This window comes from Cyanistes caeruleus, chromosome 5 (genome assembly GCF_971803275.1).
Source record: "Cyanistes caeruleus chromosome 5, bCyaCae1.hap1.1, whole genome shotgun sequence".
Classification (NCBI taxonomy): Eukaryota; Metazoa; Chordata; class Aves; order Passeriformes; family Paridae; genus Cyanistes; species Cyanistes caeruleus.
The window spans coordinates 79,313,561-79,325,504 of NC_141705.1; the positions used below are offsets into that span (position 1 = coordinate 79,313,561).

Below are 11,944 nucleotides of genomic sequence, written 5' to 3' on the forward strand. Positions count from 1 at the left end.
TTTTAAAATGTGAGATCTATAAAATAGATGTATTTTTAAGATCTATTAAAATATCCAAATTCTATAATTCATCTATCCACAGTCTAGTGCAGTGGATAATGATGGCTGTGCCTGTAGATCTCCCATCATCACAGGTACCTCATAAAGGATCAGCACTGCATGCCTAAGCTCTACTGTAAAATCTGGGCTAGACTGTAAAGCCCAGAGTCATAATTTCTGGGTTTGCAGAAAGAACTGAGTGCATGTGACACATCCATGAACCTTATTTGGCCAAGACATTCCCAAATGGTCAAACATGAGCAAGCTGGAAGTGGGGTGAAGAGGATTTTGAATCATTTTTCTTTTAAAACTTAGCTTGAAGACTACAGGAAATTCTAGATATATTCAGAAGATTCAAATGCAGTTAGCTTCATGGCAATGTGAAATGTTCAGCACTCTCCTGTAAAATTCCTAGGAAAGGGAGTTCAGATACATCAACAGCCTTGCCAAAATACAGTCATGATTTTGCTTTCCAAATGTGAAACTCCCATTGAAATCACTTCCTAATAACTTCAGCCTCAGTCGGACCAATCTTAGGAGGAACACTCAGGGAAAAGTTTCATAGTGCTTCAAGCATGAGAAAATAATAAAAAAAAAATTCCTACCAGCACTTTGGAAAACCTTGGCCATGGGCAAAATGGACAGCAGTGGACATGAACTTTCAAACAGAAAACCACATAATAGTCTGAAATTTAAGGGAATGTGACTTCACTGCAAGTGACAAATGCAGCAAATTCCTTTACAATTCTTTTGTATATACACAAGGGAGAAATAAAATTAAAGTTTTACGAAATTCTCTTGCTAGATTAGCAATGTGCAAACAACTGTAGTGCTGAACCTGGAAAAAAAAAAGTGCTTTTTCCCATGTTTTGCATGGAACACTTTCTAAACTGTCAGCATCCCTCACCCAGGCACTGCAAGAGCTAGCCTGCACTTTTTCACTGCATGCTCCTAAGATGAACAGATCACAAACCCTGCTAAAACTTTCCTCTATGAGACATAACCCCATTTTCACCCCCTGGAAGGCAGGATACTCAAGTGCTGCAGCACAAAGAGAAGCAGAACTTTAAGTGGCATGCTGAAGACATGATTTCATTTACAAAACAGTAAAAACAAACTGAGAGCTGTAAGGAAAGGATGCTGAATTAAAAACATTAACAGAAGTTTTTGTGTCCTAACTTTGCTGTTGTGTCCTTTAGGGCAATGCAGGGAGTAATGCAGTAATATTTACTTGTAGCATTTGCAGTCTCTACTGTGAGAGAGCAGCATTAATGTTGTTTTATTGGAATAATGTTATAATTTTTAACAGTTTAACTGACAGTATTGGGGTTTGGGGGAATTTCCATGTACTTGAAGTACATGGGCTGCAGTAGGAAAGTCCCATTATCTGTGCATAGCTCAGTAAGGGGTCATTCCCAAGCTCAATGTCTGGTTTTGGCAGTCACTTGTTTGCCTGGTAGATGCAGGAGCTCACTGCCAGACTAGACCAGACCAGAATAAAGTAAATGAAAATTTCCTTAAGAAAGGGGATTTCTGTCTTATCTATAGAACTGAAATTAGGGGAAAATGTTTTAGTCTTTCCTGACCTTTTCTCCCTTACTTTCAAAACACTACAGTATTAGGCTGACTTATAGCATTCTGAAAAGCTTCATATTTTGCTCTTTCAAACTGTCCTTATCATGCCCAAAACAGAAGATAATTTGGTTTGGTTTTATTAAAATCCCTTCTGAACTTTTTACACTGAAGCTATTCTTCCCAAATGAGTCATACAATAACCATTCCCAGTTTGTAGTCAGTTCTCCAAAGAAGCAGAAGAAAAAAGAAACAACTTCCTTTTAAGGGAATGAGACCTGTTTGTAAAGATAAACCTCTTTCTATTTCTATTTGAAGACATTCTCCATAACCCAAGAATTGATAGTTATGAAAACACTACCTACTTTATTTGGACTACAGAAACAGTCCTACTATAGAACAAGGTTTAATGTTAGCCTAAAGCATCTGTATATACACTCACACATACGGGCTTTGTTGAAACAACACATGCAACTTGTCAAATGAGCAGCAAGTTTACCAGAAATCTGTAAGAAACAGCTTGAAAATGGTTTGATTTCCTTTTATTTAATATTTTTGAATCAATTAGTTTAAACAAAGGAATATTTAATATTTATGTGAAATGAAAACAGTTCAAGAGTATGTAATTGTATAAGTAAGCTAACAGCGATTTCTTTTCCAGCGCTGTATGATTCCCAAAAGGAATCATGCTGCTTGAATGCTGGAGAATTCACATACTCTTAGGACTTGGGAGAATATCTGCATGCCATAATTCGCTGTGACAATCTCTGCAACCTCTGAAAGCCAGGGTTATTTTAATAGCAGCTTTGTTGTGCTACTCAATTTCTGTCCATCGAAACTGTAACAGGTATTTAGGTGTCCTCACTGGGAATTTTGTTCTCAGACTGTGGGCCTGCCAAGCTTATTCCATTAGCCCTGCAACCAGCAAATACCAGTTTCTCTAGTACCACATGAAAAAAGATTAAAACATTAAAAACTTGGGGTTGTTTGGGGTTTTTTCTCCCTTGGGGATGGGATCACTCTGCAGTCCAGGACATCCAGAAATGTATTTTAATTTTAAAGAAAGCTGGAGCTCAGGTAAGAACAAGATTCTGCGAGCTGGTACTGTAAGGAAAATTTAACTTCTCATGAGACTCACAGTAAGTTTTAAAAAGTTGGGCAGATAGCCACAATTATTTTATGGGGATTTTTTAAGATATCTGACATTCTTTTCAAGATATTAATTTTTAAAGTATAAAATGTGTGATTGCATGCAAATTAAAATATTTCACTTGATCTGTTGCTTATATAGGAAGGTAAGAACAGAGTTATAAATTAGTTAAAGGTTGAAAGGGGAAAAACCCCTGCTATTAATTCAGGCACATAAGCAGAGACAAATTGTTGAAGTTGTCTTGCCATCCATTTAGCTCTGAACCCCTGACATTATCATTTATTAGAGAGGTGGAGACAACAGAGTCCTTTGTAACAGGGATTTATATTACTAGAGGAGCTACAGCAGACCTTTTCTGTGTTGTTAAAATAAATTAATCAAAACCAGCAGGGGAGCGTCCTTGAATTACAATGGTTGCATTATTCTGAAACTGTAAAGATTGAATTTTTAAGGAAATCCAAAAGGCATGGAGCTTGGGAAGGAGCCAGTTGGGACTGTTTTCAATGCTGCCATTTTTGACAATTCTTAATATAAGAAGCCGGCGTATTGTTTCAAGGAGACCTTTGGCACACGTTTTTATGATTTTATTTCATTTTCTTCCTCTGAATTATTATTTTTATGTATTAACACAAGCATAATATGGCATCTCTCATCCCAGATAGATGCTGAAGTACTTTCATGACCTTTCTCCAAGATCTGTGCCAGCTTTAAGCCATTTGCTGAGTCAGGGATGCAGTTCCACAGACAGAAGGCTGCAGCTGAAGTAATGTTTACCTGACAAACCTTTCACAGAGGAAAAAGATGCAGGGTAACTGATGCCATTAGATCATAGGCACGAGTTGGATGTCTAGTTTAAAATATTTTTTAGCAGTGAAATTCCTGCAGAGGGTCAGAACCTCCAGGTGCACATTTCTTGCCAGGGAATGGCCACGTGCTGAACACACAGCATTGACTTTCTGCAACACTGGTTCTGTCCAGCAGGTAGGGCCTTGAAAAACACCACCATTTGAAGTGCTGTTATTTATGCTGAGCCACAGCTTTTTTTCTTAGCATGGATGTAATTTTTATAAAACCATACTGCTAGATAGGACAGATAAATATCACTGATGTTGCTGAATCCCTCAAAATAGTGAAACCTAGGACAAAATTTCTACTTGTTTAATTAGTTTAAATTGAATTCCAGTCTCTTCCAAAACTTTAAATAATAGAAATAAGGATTAAGAAAGATAACTTAGTGGGGAACTGCTGTGAGACAAAAATAAGAAATATTTTCAAATCTTACTCAGATGTTAGAATAATAATAATTTTAAAGAATTTTCTAAAAATAACAACAAAAGAAACAAGCACATGCAAATGAACAGGGAAATCTTGATTGTATCGAACATCTGGAAAATATAAGTGCACATGAAAGAGCTGCTCATTTTGAGGATTTAATTTAATAACTCATCCTGCTCAAGAAGATTAACATGTGGCCATAAAATACCTGCTTGCCATCAGATTTCACCCCAATATGGTCATAAAAAGATTTCAGATAGCCCTAGTTGTATTACTCTATCAATCCCTTTTCATTTTGTGTGGCTACTGTTGCTCCAACTTTGCTCCAAGATATCCTGCATATTTTTCCACTATTAAATGATGCATCTGACTTGGCTGCATTGTTGTGGAACCTCCAAATAACTTTAGTATGTTTAAATCCTAAACCGTGCCAGATTCTCATGACTTGATTTTTAGACTGAAAACCACATAGGAAAGCAACAAATAACTGCATCTTGTACTGAATTAAGAGGCACCTTCTGTAAGTACTTCTGAAATGAAGACTCTGGCAGCTACAAATCCAAAATCCTTCATGTGACATTTCCCTGTGGAAAGTGGGTCAACTCCTAACAAAGGTCAAATACTAACTTGAAAACAGGAGACAAAAGCAGAAGAAGAAATGGACATTCTCCATTTCACTGCCTTCTCCTCTCATATGCACTGTGCTGCTTTCAGAACTTATTTGTGAAAGAAAAAGCAGTCAAGCAGTCTGAGGCAATACCTGGCAATATGACAGCATGATATTCATGGGTGATTTTTCTGAAGAGTGTGAGGAAGCCCCTAGTAATGTCAAAGTCAACCCTGATCTGCAGCATTTTTCCAAGTGACAAGCACCAAACAAAAGGAGAAGAGGCCAGGAGGAACTTGTGAAGGCACAGGTATAAACTGAAAAGACATTTATGTAAATTGGTTCCATAATTTTGCATTTTTTTCCCGAACAAGTGCTTCCCAACAATTCAAATTTTTATGTACATTAAAAATTGATAGGTTGTGAAGCTCCTTATCTCATGGCACTGATTTTAGCTTTTTAAGAAACTCTTATAGTCAGACACAGTTTTCAGCATGCTGGTGATGTAAGGAGTCATTTTAAAATTGACTGAAGATCAGGAGTGACCTTTTAAGCAACTGAATAGGAATGTGAACATGTACAGTGCTTTTTTTCACCTAAAAGATGATAAACTGACTCAGAATGCCTCAGAAGAGTTTGCTGACACCTCTTACTAATATAATTTTGAGGGAAAGCTCCTATTATATGAACTGCTAGTATCTTCTCAAGTTTCTCTGGGAAGCACACTTTTTAAGGATTACGTAGTCTTTAAAGAGATGTCACGGGCCAGCACCTCCATAAATTAAATTCAGTGCTAGAATCAGTGTCCAGTTTCATTTTCTCTTTATTATTTTGCCCTGAAACTTACCTTTTTCTTATTAACTTATGCAGTAAATTGAAAAAACACAGTGAAAGCATTTTAATGTCACTGTGTCAGAGAGGATTGTACATTCTTTAGCATGGAAGAAATGAGTCAAAACCAGCCAAGTGCAGTTGTGTCAGGATGTGTATTTGAGATACAGGTTTAGGGTGTGACTAACTGTGTTAAAATAAAGGAGAAACTAGAGATATACAAGGCCTGTGTGAGCCAAGTTAAATGGCCAAAAGGAAACCCAAGCACATGAAAATATCATCTGGCCTGAGAGCATCTTGCAAATGTAAAACTGAAAAAATCCACAGAAGTTCATAAAACGTTAAATTAAACTAAATTCACATGTACCTAAGTGTAATTTTTGCTTTAAGGGACATGCAGGTATAGGATGAGATTATGTGAATCCCCACAGGTGTAGTACTGCTGCCTGCAGTACTACAGACCTCTAAAAGCAGAGAGGATTTCCTAACATATCATTTCTTCTCTTTATGATCTGATGGAAAACTATTGGAAGAAGCATTTTAGATGTTTATCAGACAAGAGAAGCACTGCACCGGGCTGAGGCACTAGGGAACTCCTACAGCTGTGAATCACTGTGTCTGCATCCGGCACATTTGATCCAGTCACTGAAATAAATCATGTTCCTTGCTCTTGATGGAACACACCTGCCCACAACCATGCAACAATGAGCGTTTTTAAACCTTTAAAAAAGTATTCGGGTCTAGAGCAGTAAAAGGCTTTGGGGAAAGATTTGGTTTGGCTCTCATTTTAGGTGAGCTCGACTGCCATGCTGTTGCCTACAGCAGCACCTGAAACATCTGAAAAGAAAGCATTTCCAGAAGAGGAAATGTTCCTTCCCACCCTTTTCATTTGCAGCTGATTATGCTAAAACGTGATCCCATTTCTGCCTGTCTATTTTTATCCCAGGGCCCAGCAGCTGATGAACAGTGCCAGGGTTTAGTTCTTCAGCACTGGACGGTGCAGGAATCCGAAGGCCTGAATCCAAGTCTGGTTTGAACAGGTCAGTGCATCTTTAGTTTTTGCCTGAGTCAATTATCACCCCATATCAATTTGTGCTAATTTCCAGCTTCTGCAAATTTTCCAGGCCTCTTATGCAAATCAGGCCTGGAAGCAAACAACCAGTGAGTGACCCAGAAGGCTGGTACGGGGCTGGGCACTATTGTTCTCAGACCATGCAATTCAGTGCTCTGTTTGTTCATAGTGTAACTCTAAAAAAATGACAGGCCACAAGCATAACTACCTCCTCAGGCTTAATTATTGTAGCCTTTGTACTGCTCATGCCAGTGTAGAAAAAGAGGCATTCATGGGCCTCTCACTGCATTAAGATTCATTGGATTGTTTCTCACTGTTCCTGTAAATATAGAGGAAGAAAACTGAAACTAGAATGACAAGAGGTTTTAAAGTCAACCCCCTTCTGTAGTCACAAATTTTGCCATGAAATCAGAAATGCCTTGGTAACATGATCCTGGGGATCTGGAAAATTACTTTAAAATGTAACACATTTAGGAGCTGCATCGGGGTCCTCAAAATGAAGATTCAGCCATGAAAAATTTACTTACATCACACCTGTACTACTGATCTGTTAATTTTAAACTGTTTGACTAAAAATGGGCTTAAGCAGCAAAACTTGGGTAGATTTCCAACACCATGGCTGGTCAATGATGCAGTCTTGGATTTGGTGTACTTCATATTAGTCTATTCTTCATCAAATTAGCAAAATGAAGATCTAGTGTTACAGACTGTTACACACTAAAAATGAGGGCAGAGAAAGGATAATGAGGAATTTATTAAAAACACCATTTTAATATAGCTCAAAATTTGATTTAAATTGGATACAAGACCTGGGAGAGTTCTTACATCTCCAGGGCTCTCAGTCCTGTCTGCTCAGGCTGTCATCATATTGGGCTGCAAGAAACAGGTTTGAGGTAGTATTTTTATGCTCTTTTAAATTATTATTTCACTGCATGTAATCAATAGTTGTGTGTAATATTACTATTTAGTGTTCATAATATAGTGACACATAGTGCAGAAATACTTTGGTTTCTCTTTAAAGGATTACAACTGCCACTTTCTTCTGAACTACTGGAATATTTTTTAGTCAGTTTTTTTTCTAAGATCAAAATTTGTCCTAACTGCAGTGTTATGAAACCACAAGTCAAACCCTAGTACAAATTTATGGAGCCCTCCTTAAGGGGGATTACATTTTATTTGTGTGCAGGGAATAATAAGTTGAAGTGAAAGGAAGATTTGGAATTACTAATTTGATGTAATGATTTTGATTAATTTGATATTCTGTGATTCTTGACTTGGTTTATATACAAATTTTCCTGGGGGTATTAACTCTGCACTTTAAAATTATGTGGTCTGAGGGGAACTGAGCTGAACGATACTTTCAGCTTCAGTAAGGAAATGTTAAACTTTTCAACCAAAACTTCTCCAAGGTAGAACTGTATTTACATTCACTTACCTATGATTTTGGGGACTGTGAAGAGCACCATCTAGTGATAATCAATCATGACAGTATCATGAAAAGGTGATTATTTAAAGTGGACATTAAGGCACACTGCAAATTCATTTACCAAAGGGACTGGAGCCTCCAAAGGAAACAGTGTCCTGGTTGTGGTTTTCAAATGTCAAGTACTTTCCCTCAGATACCCCCCAAAATGCACGATGCACCTAAAGACTGACTTTGACTAACAGTATCAATACCATGAGATAACAACTTTAATACTAACATTTTGTTTCAAAGGCTAATTAGGTAATCTTACTATGTATTCTATAATGAAACTCTCCACTCTTCTGAATTACTTATTTTATATTGATCAGCATAATATACTTATTCCACTGACTGACAATTTAGGTGAAACACTTCTAATTTCCTAGGTATCCATTGGGGTTTTTTTGGGGTTTTTTTGGAAAGCCAACAATACTGAAACTTTGGTCTTTTTTTTTCTGAAGGATGTCTAACAGCTGCTCCTTCATGAGGATCTTAGGCATTAAATAGTATCACATGCTGGAATTTGCTTAAAACTTCAATGCTTAATGGTAGTTTTTCCTAATTCAAAGGATTTTGCAAGCGAGTCTTACACTATCCTGCAAGTCCTGCAAGTATTATTTCAGCATGCAAGAAGGTCATTATGAAGATATGATAATACAGAAAGCTATTTATCCCTTTCAGATTACTTCCATATGCATCCTCTGTAATTAAATTAGTGGCTTATGGCAGCTGGCCTTTGAAGTGATCTCTGCAAAATAGGAAAATGTAATTTGTGGAACAAAATGCTGATCACTCTATTCCAGCCACAGCTGTTAAGCTGTAGTAGTTCAGAGATTTCTGTGCTGAGAGAGTTCATGAAAGTACAAAGTTTCCTGTATTTCAGTCCAAAGGAAGTCCAGTGGAAGTGATGGGCACTATTCTAAACAAATAACAAGGTTTGAAGTCAGAGGCATTTTTGCCCACAATTTGCAGTGAATTCACTGAAACTGATATTTAAGTAGGTGTAGTGGTGTATTTCAATAGCAGTACTACAGTGAGAATGACAAGAGAAAGCAGAGCAAGAATTCCTGGCAGAGAAGAAGAGGATTCAGTGAGGTAAATAGAGAGATGGCTGTTTCAGTGGTGGTGGATGAATAAAGCTGTTAGGATGCATCATGTGATTCCCCTCGACAGCAGCACATCTTGGAAACACCTTCTATTACACAGGTATAGACAACAATTGCAATTAGTGTTGCATGGTTCTCTGTAGAGATGCTTTTCTTACAGATGACAAGCAGGACCCTTAGAGCCTTTCCAAAGGGATGCCAGTGAAATTGTTGGAGTGTCAAAGAGTTACAGACTTGTCCAGCCGCACCTGTGCCAGCTGGAAAAGGTGTCACCCCCAGCTGCCTGGCACTCCTCTCCCTTTCCTCTTTCCTCTCCTAACCTGGGGGTTTCTACGCTTCAAATCTGACAGATAAACTGCTCCTAGGACTGTTGCCTGAGCTGTCAGGCAAAATGAGGTGAGTTAGCAAAGCCCTGAAATCTGAATTGCTTAGGAAATACCATTCAGCCAACACAGGTCAGTCTGTTTGCAGAGCTAAAGAAAGGGAGAGGGCAGTTACAAGGACTGCCTTCAACCACTAAACATTTACAACTGAGGGATATGTCTAAATTTTTCCCCTAGCTTACACTGATACATTATCAGTCCTTTAATAAATGGCCTCTAGTTTCTAATAATATCAGTCTACTCTGTACTATTAGCAAGCATTTCTTTCTCTTACAAATAAACAGATTTAAAAGCCTTCAGCTCAAGTGAGTGTCTTCATCCTGACACAAGACTTCCAAGACAGGTTGGGAAAGAAATATACCAAATAATTACCAAATAACTTGAATAAAATATTATTATATAACCGTGTTATCACAGTACCCCAAAGTTTAAGATTTTTTTTGTTCTTTAGAAGGGAATGATTTCTGCTAGACACAGAAATCTGTACTAAACAGATCCATAGCTAAATCTGCTCCACTCTTCCCAGTGAGGATTCTTATTCATGATATCTGCTTCTAATTAAATAACTGCACTATATTATATATACTAGGGCCCAATCCTTTGCCCTTTGAAGTCAATGGCAAAGCTCCCAATGAGTTCATGGGGAAAAAAGTAACTCCTCTCTTAAGGGTTCCTTTAGTGAAATTTCAACTGTTAGGTTTTTAAAACAGAGCTTCAGCTTTGCCACATTTGCCTTCAGACAACAAGCAGCTCCTGATATTCCTGTGTTAGGCAGAGAGTACTAGGAAGGGCGAATTTAGTCCTATTAAATTATGTTCCCCTGTCATTCTGTTTGCTTTTCTTTCTGTTACTGTGAAGAGCCACAATGGACATATGGTGCCTTACATTATTTTTATTTTAGAAACTTTCTAGAAATTCGATATTGCAGCAATTTATGCCATGCGTGGCATGTTTATGCTATGGAGAAGGTATCAAGTGAAACCAGCAGTATAGAACACCACAGTTTATCTACTTTCTCCATTGTTTTGACCCATCACCAGTTCATCTGCTAATGAATTGTAATATAAAACATGCCTTCAAAACCCAAAGCATCCAGTTTCCTAAATAGTACCATATTTCTCAAATATACTTACAAAAAGGCGAGTTCATAAAATAATGATTCCACAGCTACTCGGTCCAAGATGACGTAACTTTTTTGAAGCAAAAGGTTACCCGTGCACTCAGTGCCCAGTCCCAGATGTAGGAAGCAGATGTAAAACAAAAAAGAGACTTAAAGGATTCAAGATATATTTCTATAAAGTAGAATGACAATGTGCAGACAGAGTTTCTCTTCTAAATAAGAGAGGGACAGTCCATACTGTGCCTGGGACTGCAGAACATCATAGACAGCTCAGGGTCTAAGCCTGTTTCTTCTGGTGAGCTTTGAGCCAGGTTTTTGTTAGAATTTACCTTCCACATAAGCCACAATTAAGGCAGCCACTTTCCACTGTTCTGTTCTTAGCTCTCCACCCAGAGCAAGGTGCTGAGGAGTTTTGAAGATTTTTGGTCTTCATGCTCAACACCAGGTTGTATTGGCAGGTCACCAAAACACAGCACTTTGATTTTGGTGCACACTGAAATGTTCCAGTCTAAATGTACGTTAGTCTGATCCTAAAATTCCCATTGACTATGGCCTAGAGATTCTAATGAAATGGTGCAGATGGGATAAATTACAGAAAAGAAAAAAAATAAAAAAAATTCCACTGTGTAACTTGTGTACATTAGGTTTGAAAGTTAAAACCTTCAAGCTGATATCCAGGGGTTTTTTTACTGCCAGTTTTGTTCCAGCCAACGAACAGTGCTCATGAGTACTGGTTGCAATCTAAATGTTATCATTTCTGTCCATAGCTAATTCCATGCACAGAATTATTCCTCTTAAAGCTGAAGCTATCTCTGCTAATCCCTCTCCCTTTATAGGGTGCTAAGCATTTAACTTATGAAATATGGTCCCTTAAAGTAATTTCTGCTCTAAACATTTCTGCTGCAAATAGGAAGAACACCGAGTTCTGCATTTGAAAGAAAAGCCTTCCATGATATGCATAAATTGTTAGCTGTGTCCTCTTTAAACAATCTGACACAATCTGAGAGGACTCTGTAAATAACATTTCCTGTTGTGATATTTTAATGTGAACTTGGCCAGAAATCTTACTGTGACATTCACATTCGCAAGAAGAATGCAATGGCAGAAAATACAGAACAATGACAAGTAATAATGTCTTGCAGTGTATTTTAAATGTTTCCAGCAAAGAAACTACAAAATGAAGCAAAGCTCTATACAAAGCAGCTAATTTAATTTAGTAGGAATACACTGTTTAGTTTTTTTAGTTTGTTTTTTTAAAATCAGTGTGAATTATGGCGTTCATTCTATTCCATTGAAAACTCGCCTAGCGTGAGAGTTGGAAAAG

At 37.6% G+C, this 11,944-nt stretch overlaps 2 protein-coding genes across 3 annotated transcripts in view; one reads left to right on the forward strand and one right to left on the reverse strand.

Annotated features, from left to right (window-relative positions):
- SYNPO2 (synaptopodin 2) overlaps nucleotides 1–11,944 on the reverse strand; it is a 77,687-nt gene that overhangs the window by 60,335 nt on the left and 5,408 nt on the right. The window lies entirely within an intron of this gene.
- Nucleotides 6,446–11,944, forward strand: part of SEC24D (SEC24 homolog D, COPII component) — a 66,763-nt gene continuing 61,264 nt past the window's right edge. Inside the window, exon 1 of the mRNA XM_086888058.1 lies at nucleotides 6,446–6,514. The gene's annotated coding sequence lies outside the window, so the exon portion shown is untranslated. The remainder of the gene's footprint in view (nucleotides 6,515–11,944) is intronic.